Here is a 10,962-nt window from a genome sequence, read left to right on the forward strand (position 1 = left end):
GTACAATACACACATAGTGCACTCATTACTTACCTTAAAATATTTATAGTCTTAATCTAGGGTGAGACAAGTAGTATTTATTGTAAGAAATCAAGTGTGGTATGTATGGTAGTCAGCCAGGCTACCATACCAGGCCACCCCACCCACACATACTATTCTATGATATTTAAGCATCCCAGAGCGATAAAATGTATATACAGTTCACTCATTACTTACCTTAAAATATAGGGTGAGATGAGTAGTATTTATTGTAAAAAATCAAGTGTGGTATGTATGGTAGTCAGCCAGGCTACCATACCAGGCCAACCCACCCACACATACTATTCTATGATATTTAAGCATCCCAGAGCGATAAAATGTATATACAGTTCACTCATTACTTACCTTAAAATATAGGGTGAGATGAGTAGTATTTATTGTAAAAAATCAAGTGTGGTATGTATGGTAGTCAGCCAGGCTACCATACCAGAGAGAAAGAATGAGTGCATGAGAGAGTACAGGCGCAGAGTTATGTAAACAAACCAGGCGAAGGTAAGTTTTGTAAACAGTGTACACGTCTGGTTTGTGTACAAGTTACATTGTGTACAGGTTGTCTCTACATTGATACGGTAGAATAAATAAAGAACACTCCCATTCTCATGTAACATCATTTTGAGAAGAAATGATGCTCTGAGTGAAGGCAATGGAAGTAAGTCACTCTGACTTTTTTGGGTTATCCTAGGTTCTCTACACATATGTTGTTATGTATTTATGTTATGTATCGTGTTTATTATATAATTTTGAAAAAAATATCACGGATGGATTAATGAAAATGTGTATATTAACGTAATATACAACATTTAATGATACACCGAGCTCAGACAGCGTAAACAAACAAACTGAACAGGTTGTGGACGATCACTCGGTCAGGCGAAATAGACGGTATTAATACGTGTCCAGTTTTAGTTCATTCATGTACATTTGTAGAGTTTGTGAAACTTTTACCTTATAATATTTTTATTGTTATTATAATAATTAAATCACGAAACAAATACTCTTACACTGTGTACAAGTTAGTACAGAATTATAGTTATAAAGTGAAGGCATACGAAAGGAATATTTTTTCTACAGTTATCCCTAGTAACAGGTGACGGGCTAGAGAAAACGTAATTCTTCCGACACTTCTACAAACCGTTTGGTAAACATCTCATATATATTTGTATAAATTTTTATGCTGTGGGTGCATGTATCATGTTTGTGTGTTACATAATGTGTTTCTTATATAATTTTGAAAAAAATATCATAGATAGATTAAGGGAAATGTCTATATTAACGTAATATGCGACATTAATGCGCCCAAGAGATTATTATTATTATTATTATTATTATTATTATTATTATTATTATTATTATTATTATTATTATTATTATTATTATTATTATTATTGCATCAAGAGTAGAGAGACTTAGTGATTTTAATGTGTACCTACATGCCAGCACAGTGTGTAAGTTTATTTAGGTAGAGGTGTACACAAGTTTAATATATCAAGTACAATACATATAAAATATACAATAACTTTAAAACACTTGAAATTTTGGAAAGTTTCCAGACATAATAAGGAGATGTGCTCAGGGAGAATGTAAACAAACTCGGTGGGCAGCTGTGACCGTATTAGAAAGACAGGTGGGGGGAGCCGTATAGCGAGTTTTGGTCATAATTTGAAATGTCTGTATTAGCGGAACGCCGTAAAGCGAACCGCCATAAAGCGGGGCCCTGCTGTACCTCTAACTCTCAATTTAATAACTCTCCTCTCCTATTTTTAACTGACAAATCCATTTGTTCTCTAGGCTTCCTTAACTTGTTAATCTCACTCCAAAACTTTTTCTTATTTTCAACAAAATTTGTTGATAACATCTCACCCATTCTCTCATTTGCTCTCTTTTTACAATATCTTATGAAGTTTTCATGTGTTTTATGATTGTTCGTGGTTCAATAGGTTAAGGAAGCAATATTGTTAGGCTAAGTAAATGCTATTATTGTATTTCACTGCAATATATTTGTGCATCAAAACATTAGCAAACACTACAGTATTATTATATTTCCCTACATCATATATATGCACCAAGCATCTGCAAATTTTTAAGATTCGCGAGGTTCTTGATCCCCAACCCTCGTGAATATGGAGGGCCTCCTGTAATGATATGATACACAAAATTCTCAATGTGTTTGTAAGTCAAGGACTAACGGACAAGGTATACAGACCATAGCTGACATCAGTGACATACTACTATGTATATAGAAAATCCCTTGTTATGCAGAGCATTTCCTGCAACTTGGGTTACTGCATTTTGCGGCTTATTAGACGCATTTTTTTTTTCCATAAAATGTCTCTAGAAACCACCCTGCATCCTATAAACTGATGGTCAGTGACTGGAGCGGGTTATTTATGTATCATTCCAGTCACAGTATTGTGCCTTTTTTTGTTATTTTGGGGTGTGGGGTGGGCTGTAGCTCTCCCAGTTATATCCAATGCTGAACCATTGAAATAAAACAAATCATAAGTTGTGAAATACAGTAATTTTGTCCTCAGGATGCGACCCACACCAGTTGGATTACTGGGTGAAGGCTCAAACTTCCATCACTAACTGGTTATAAACCATGCCATGTTTATTTCTCCTGGGTGACTTGGTTATTTTCTTCCTGTGAGCAGCGACCAACAAGATTTACTCTTGTGAGGCGAGCCGTCACTGTCACTTGGCTCGTAAAGACAGTGGACAGTAGGATGCTGTCGAATATTAAGAACATACTGAGAGATGCATCTCTGTCTTTGCTCACAAGGTCAGTATTTTTTGCTCACAATGGTCATTGTCCTGCTTACAAGGTCCTCCTCACATGACACTCTTCAGGTCACTAGTTCTATCTAGGCTGGAATATTGCTGCACACTAATAGCACCTTTCAAGGCAGGTGAAATTGCTGACCTAGAAAATGTACAGAGCATAATGGAGATAAAACATCTCAATTACTGGGAAGGTTCAAGTTCCTAAACCTGTACTCCCTTGAACACAGGTGAGAGAGATACATAATTATATACACTCGGAAAATCCTAGAGGGATTAGTACCAAACTTGCACAAGAAAATCACTCCCTATGAAAGCAAAAGACTCGGCAGATGATGCAACATCCCCCCAATGAAAAGCAGGGGTGTCACTAGCATGTTAAGAGACAACACAATAAGTGTTAGGGGCCCAAGTCTGTTCAACTGCCTCCCAGCATACATAAGGGAGATTACCAATAGACCCCTGACTGTCTTCAAGCAGGCACTGGACAGGCACCTAAAGTCAGTACCTGACCAGCCAGGTTGTAGTTCGTATGTTGGGGTGCGTGCAGCCAGCAGTAACAGCATGGTTGATCAGGCCATGATCCACCCTGAGGCCTGGTCACGGGCTGGGCCACGGGGGTGTTGAACCCCAGAGCTCTCTCCAGGTAAACATTGTCATTGTCCTGCTCACAAGGTCATTGTCCTGCATACAAGCTTATTTTCCTGCTCACCAAATTAATTTCTTATCATAAGGTCATTTTCTTGTTCATAAGAACAGTTTTCTTGATTGTTTCAGACAGCCAAAAGTATTAACAAAAAAATATTGTTTTTAAAGATTAAATATAAATACAAAAAAAATGACAAATAAATATAAAACACTAATAAAATGGATAAATGAACATTTAACATCACACTGGTGTATAGAAGCCAGGTAGGAGGCGAGAGGAAGGCGAGTTTATTATGCTTCAGTATGATGCTAGTATCATCTCTGCGGCTTATTTATCTTTCACAATTCATCTAATATGACATAATAAACACTATTAATAACATAGAAACATGATATATTTTCTAACATGAATAAAATATGTCATAATGTATGTGAGGAGTAAGTGGTGGAAGTGTTGTTGGGTTTATAATGGCCACTGAGAGAATCCGTACATAGTGGTAGTGGAGGTGAGGCAGCAGCAGAACCCACCACCACTATCACACTTAATGTACATAATTTATAAATGAGAAATATTTACATTTTAATTTATAAATAAGAAATATTTACATTGTAATTTATAAATAAGTTTATTCAGGCATACACAAATAGTTACGTACATAGATTATCATACATAGCACCATGTGTTTAAAGTACCTAGGATAACCCAAAAAAGTCAGTGACTTAGTTATTTCCATTGGGGTTCTTTTATATTTACACTTATATTTACCTTTATCCTAGGTAGTAGGTTGGTAGACAGCAACCGCCCAGGGAGGTACTACCGTCCTGCCAAGTGAGTGTAAAACGAAAGCCTGTAATTGTTTTACATGATGGTAGGATTGCTGGTGTCCTTTTTTCTGTCTCATGAACATGCAAGATTTCAGGTACATCTTGTTACTTCTACTTACACTTAGGTCACACTACACATACATGTAAAGCGTATATATACATACCCCTCTGGGTTTTCTTCTATTTTCTTTCTAGTTCTTGTTCTTGTTTATTTCCTCTTATCTCCATGGGGAAGTGGAACAGAATTCTTCCTCCGTAAGCCATGCGTGTTGTAAGAGGCGACTAAAATGCTGGGAGCAAGGGGCTAGTAACCCCTTCTCCTGTATATATTACTAAATTTGAAAGGAGAAACTTTTGTTTTTCCTTTTGGACCACCCCGCCTTGGTGGGATATGGCCGGTGTGTTGAAAGGAGAAAGAAAGATTTACCTTTATACTTACCTTGGAGGAGATGTTAGTTTAATTAGTTAGTTTGATGGAGGAGATGCTGGCAGATGTTTAGGGTGGTGGAAGACATGTAGCAGGGTGGCATATGTTCAGCGGTCCTATACACATCCAACAACATTGGAGAGTTACTTTCGTATCGTTTTTCTGTCGCTTACTCGCTTAACTTAGTTGCTACACTGTTAATTCTACACTTTATCACTGGCTGGCACTATAGCCTTTATCGATACGTGCTGCTTTAGTATCGTACATATCGTAGAATCACTGCGGAAGGCACATTCTCCCCTCTCTTCCTTCTCCACTTTGGTACTTTGCTATGAGCTTTTTCTTGAATTCTAGTGTGCTTCTTTCCTTCTTTACCACAGGGCTGGCACTAGAAGCTTTCTTTGGGCCCATGGTGGCATATTTAGCAGTTACAAGCACTAACAACAATGGAATAATACAAAATATATCACATGTACGTGTGGAATCATCCTCACTGGCTTGTAAACAATGGCACATTACATGGAGTGGACGGGTGGCCGCGGCTCAGGCCGCGTGGGCACGTTTGGGACGAATGCCCTTAACTGAGTTCTTGGGCGTTAGCCGAGCCAGTATTTTGATGCAAAAAGTGCCGCTAACTGATTTTGCCATTAGCTGATGCCGCCGTTAACTGAGCGTCCACTGTACTTGTAGTAGTCACTGACAATTATATAGCACTTGTAGTAGCCCCTGACAGTTATATAGTAGTTTTAGTTTTAGTGATCTACTGTATCAAATGCTTTCCATAGGTCTGTGAAGAGCCCCAGAGGATATTCATTTTTTCAGTTGCTGTGCAGTATATAGTAATTCGAGCATCTGAGGTAGTACAATTCATGATACAATCTTACATTTCTAAGTTCGTAATTAGTTCTTTTACAGTGGTAGAATACAAATATTCTATATTTCACTCTGTTATTAATGTATGAGGTAGTACAATTTATGATACAATCAATTTATGATAAACTCAATCTTACATTTTTTTAGTTCGTAATTAAGTTCATTTACTCTATTATTAACATGAGGTAAAACAGACCAGTATCTAACTCGTGCTTTTATTCAGCCTAAACCCAAAGTGGCAGGGGTTCAGTATGTTATGGGATAGGAGGTAGGAATAGATTTGTTTATGTACTATTTTTTTGAAGATTTTAGAGAGCAAAGGCAAGTTCAATATTGGTCTGTAGTTATTTAGTTCTGCAGGATTGTCTCTCTTGAGGATCGGGGTGACCCTTGCCATCCATACTCAAGACAACACTGGTCACCTCAAAGTACTATTTAACTATATATACAGAACTAAATAATTACAGAATAACATCTAACTCTCCTTTGCTCTCTGAAATCTTCGAAAAAATAATCCATAAACAAATCTACTCATAACATACATACCCATAACATACTGAACCTTTGCCAGTTTGAGTTTAGACCTGAATAAAAGCACAAACGATCAATTATTCAGATGCTCGAATTACTATATACAGCGACTGAAAAAAATGAATATCCTCTGAGGCTCTTCATAGACCTACAGAAAGCATTTGATACAGTAGACCACAATACCATGCACCTAAAACTAGAGCATTATGGGGTCAGAGGACACTCTCTCACTTACATAAAATCTTATCTTAGTGGAAGACATTTGTATGTATTCATAAATGGCATGACTTCCAGTACTCAGCCTGTAGTTGTATTTATTGTTTGTGGTTCATGTATATTTGTCCTAGGTCCTCTACTCTTTCTTATTTACATCAATGACCTCCCAAATGCACATCCTGTACCTTTATAAAGTTGCTTGACAAGGTACATCCTGTACCATTATACTGACAAAGGTACATCTTGGACCATTATAAAGTCACTTAACAAAGGTACATCCTGGGCCACTATAAAAGTACACGATGAAACAAATGCTCGCTAAATATTTCCTTTCCAAATTGTTGATCAGTTACGAATTTTTGTCATTATTGTTTAGTATTTTAGTTGACAAATAAGTGTTTTCTAATACGTAGAGGTTTTATGTACCAGTAAATGTAAGTTAGTGTACTTTAGGATAAACGGTTTTGTAATTACATTATCCTTGTTTTATCGGTGTTTTATTAAGGCAGCATGAAGGTAAACCAAGGGCTCTAAATACGGAAAGTTGCAAATAGTACTTAATTATTAAGGATGTGTATCTGTGTGTCTCTGACAAGACAGTGATGGTGTGAATGATGGTCAAAGTGTCTTCTTTTTTGGGTCACCCTGCCTTGTTGCTGTGTTTTTACTGAATCATCTTATATATAAAAAACATCATTTGTTGTTTCTCAGGTGCTGTATAATCAGTACGAGTTTAGAGCTTCCCAATGACTGAAGGTAAGTCTGTCAGGCTGGATTTTTTAGTTTAATATGTTTATTATGCACCCCATACCCATCCTGTGGGCGGTAGTCAAAAGATTACAGAGGTACATAATGGGTCCAGGGACTGGGCCTCAAAGTTTTGATGGCTGAGCAAGTTACAGAGGTAATGAATTCACAATTTACAAAGGTAATGAACTCCAGGTAGGTCTAGTCACAATCATGACAAGTTACAAAGGTATTAACAGATTATAGAGGTACACAATGGGTCCAGGGACTGGGCCCCAAAGTTTTGATGGCTGAACTAGGTACAAGGTAATGAACTCACAAGTTACAAAGGTAATGAATACTGTAAGAATGGTTACTTGCGTTTATACATGGCTACAATCATGAACAAATTTTAGAGTAATGAGCAATTCACACTTCCACACCCGGTCACAACTGTAGTGAGTTATTGGTGCAAATATTGATTGTTGAGTCACACACACACACACACACACACACGCACAACACACACACACACAACATGCACACACACATACACACACACAGCACACACACACATATAACACACACATACACACACACATACACAACACAGACACATACACACAACACACACACACACACACACACACACACACACACACACACACACACACACACACACACACACACACACACACGCACACACAAACACATGCACACACAAACACACACACAAACACACATGCACACAGGAGCTTGGGCTCGACCCCTGCAATCTCAACTAGGTGAGTGCACACACACACACACACACACACACACACACACACACACACACACACACACACACACACACACACACACACACACACACACACACACACACACACACACACACACACACACACACACACACACACACACACATGCACATATGTGGTAATGCTTTATTTACAGCTAGCAAAGTCAGGGTATTTCTCCAGAATGGTCTGTAATATACCACTGTGGATAAAATACTTAGCCATTTCTTGAACACTTCTGAGTGAGTTGTTTCTAAATTCATTAATTTTATCGCACTCCAGTACATAATGACGCAGGGTGTGACAATAGTCCATCTGGCAAAGTTTACATTTCGTTTGGTCTACATCTGGTGGTGGTGATTTAACCTGCCAAAGATACTTGTAACCCAGCCGGAGCCGGGCAGTAGTGACATCCAAGAGTCTGCTTATTTTGTTGGATGCACCATAGACATGTGGCTCCTCCTGCATGATAGAATGATGATAGATGGACTCACTGGTGTCAATCTCCCTGAGCCTTAAGTCCATAAAATTCAGTTGAAGTTCTTTTCGTATTATTGTTCTCAAACTACTACCTGACAAGCCAAGATTGTAATCTACTCCCTCTTTGAAAGCATACAGCTTAGCCAATTTATCAGTTCTATCATGCATCTGAAGACCAATGTGAGATGGAATCCACAGCATGTGCACTCTGACTCCACTGTCCACAATCCTACCATACCTGTGTCTGGCTTCTGACACAAGCATGCCACAATTTATGCTTAATGAGTTGAGAGCATTTATGGATGACAGAGAATCAGTTACAATTAAACTGTCAATCTTTGATACATAGATGCATTTCAGTGCAAGGAGTATGGCAAACAGTTCTGTCTGAAGGGTAGAGGCCCAATTATTGATGCGTGCTCCAATTTCTTTAAGAGAGCCATCACTCTGTACGACAACAGCAGCACTACCAGCTGCACCAGTGGATTGGTGAACAGAACCATCAGCGTAAATAATTTGCGAGAGTGTGTGCTGTGTGACTAAGTTATCAATACAGCTTAAGGCCTCATGTTTGGCTTCAAGGCGAAGTTTTGGTTGTGATTTAAGAAGTAGTTTGGGGGGAAATGGAGGAATGGTAGTTTGGAATAGGGTAATATTCCATGGAGCGGAGAAGTGCCGCTGTTGCCTTACTTGACATAGATCATGTATCTGATTCATGCGGAGGTCGGTTCCAGTTTTTTCGATCCATCTAGAGGAGTGTTCACCAGTGCTGAGGAAAGTTTGGAGGGCTTCTGTGCAGGGGTTTGAATGAGCTTGCCTGAGCATATTAACCCCAATTAGGATATTTCTTTCAGTAACACGATCTCTGATGCTTGGAATATCAAGTTCTTTTTGCATATTTAAAATTTTGGCAGTACGAGGGCATCCTAAAATGATCCTCATTGCTTCGTTCTGCAGTTTTTCCAGCCCTCCAAGCTTCCAGTCAGACACAAGAGCAAGTAGTGGCGCAGCATAATCAACCAATGATCTAATATAAGCAAGATACATCATTTTCACAATTTTAACATTAGCACCATACCTGGGGTGAAGCCCTGCCACAACTCTAAGTGCTCTTAGTCTTTCTTTGTATTGGCGACAAAGTCTTGTTACAACAGGTCCAAGTAGTGGAACCTCAAAGCCTAGATACCTGTATCTGCTTACATATTCTAGAAGAGACCCATCATGCAATTGGATCTGACGAACTGTGCCTCTCTGTCGAGGAGGACGCCTATTGAGTATCTTTGTTTTATCAGTAGAGATTATCAACCCCAGGTCCTGACACGAGGCTAGTACATGATTAAGAATGTTTTGGGTGTTGGAGAATCCGGTGGTGTGAATCATTATGTCATCAGCAAAACTAATCACATAATGATGGGGCTGACTAGGCATAGCATTAAGTAATGCATTAATTAGAATATTGAACAGTGTGGGACTGAGCACACCTCCCTGTGGGGTTCCTAATTCAAAGTCTTTAGTTACACTTCTATGTCCCTGGAACAACACAGACGATTTTCTGTTGGACAGGTAACCTTTAATCCAGCGGAGAAGCCATCCTCCAACATCCATTCTGGCAAGTTCACTAATGATTACATGTCGGTTGGCTACATCGAAAGCGGATTTAAGGTCAAGGAAGGTAGTGTATGAGCTGTCAGTGTGCAGGGTGAGAAAGGTGGCTATGCAATGATGCACGCTCCTTCCATGCATGAAACCATGTAACCGGGGAGACAAAAATTGTTTGATTCTGTACATGAGACGATTAAGAATCATTCTCTCAAATGTTTTACACAAGCAGCTAGTAAGAGATATTGGGCGAAATGCATTTTGTTGATTGGGCTTAGGAATTGGAATGATGAGGCTGTTGGTCCAAGATTGAGGGAGCTCCCCAGTTACATAGCTCATGTTATATAATTCAAGTAATGGATTACCTGGTACTCGACACAGCAATCTGAGTATGTTGTAAGTAATACCATCCTCACCAGGTGACGTGGAGTTGCCCTTAGTTAGTGCTGCATCAAGTTCATAATTATTTTGCCTGTGTGGTACTGGGAAGATTGTCATAGCTAGATGTAGCAGCCCAAGCACTGACTAACTCATTCGCCCTATGCAAGGGATGAGGGTGCGCGATCAGCCCAGTTCTGTTACCCTTAATTCTATTTATGTCCCTCCATGCCCGGCTAAGTGGGGTGTGAGCATTAAGACCGTTGACAAATTTTTCCCAGTCTGTTTGCCGCAGCTCTGTCATACGCTCTCTGGCAGCAGCAAGGGCAGTTTGGAAGAGCCTCAGCATTCCAGGGGTACGATGTTTTCTATAGGCTAGGCCTAGTCTGCGAGCAGTACAGTTCAGTGTATTGAGAAGATCACTTTGTTAATTATTGTAAAAAGTGTAGTAGCATCATTTTTTTTTGTGTTTAAAGATTAATAACTTTGTCATCTCATAAGAATGGAATACAGTGGACCCCCGGTTAATGATATTTTTTCATTCCAGAAGTATGTTCAGGTGCCAGTACTGACCGAATTTGTTCCCATAAGGAATATTGTGAAGTAGATTAGTCCATCTCAGACCCCCAAACATACACGTACAAA

At 39.0% G+C, this 10,962-nt stretch overlaps 1 long non-coding RNA gene across 1 annotated transcript; it reads left to right on the plus strand.

Moving 5' to 3' along the window:
• The first annotated feature begins 2,739 nt into the window (after nucleotides 1–2,739).
• LOC138854596 (uncharacterized) lies at nucleotides 2,740–6,826 on the plus strand. The gene is made up of 2 exons (XR_011393774.1): nucleotides 2,740–6,573; nucleotides 6,610–6,826. It is a non-coding gene; the product is annotated as an uncharacterized lncRNA (long non-coding RNA).
• The last annotated feature ends 4,136 nt before the right edge of the window (nucleotides 6,827–10,962 follow it).

This window comes from Cherax quadricarinatus, chromosome 64, assembly GCF_038502225.1.
Source record: "Cherax quadricarinatus isolate ZL_2023a chromosome 64, ASM3850222v1, whole genome shotgun sequence".
In the NCBI taxonomy this organism is placed as follows: domain Eukaryota; kingdom Metazoa; phylum Arthropoda; class Malacostraca; order Decapoda; family Parastacidae; genus Cherax; species Cherax quadricarinatus.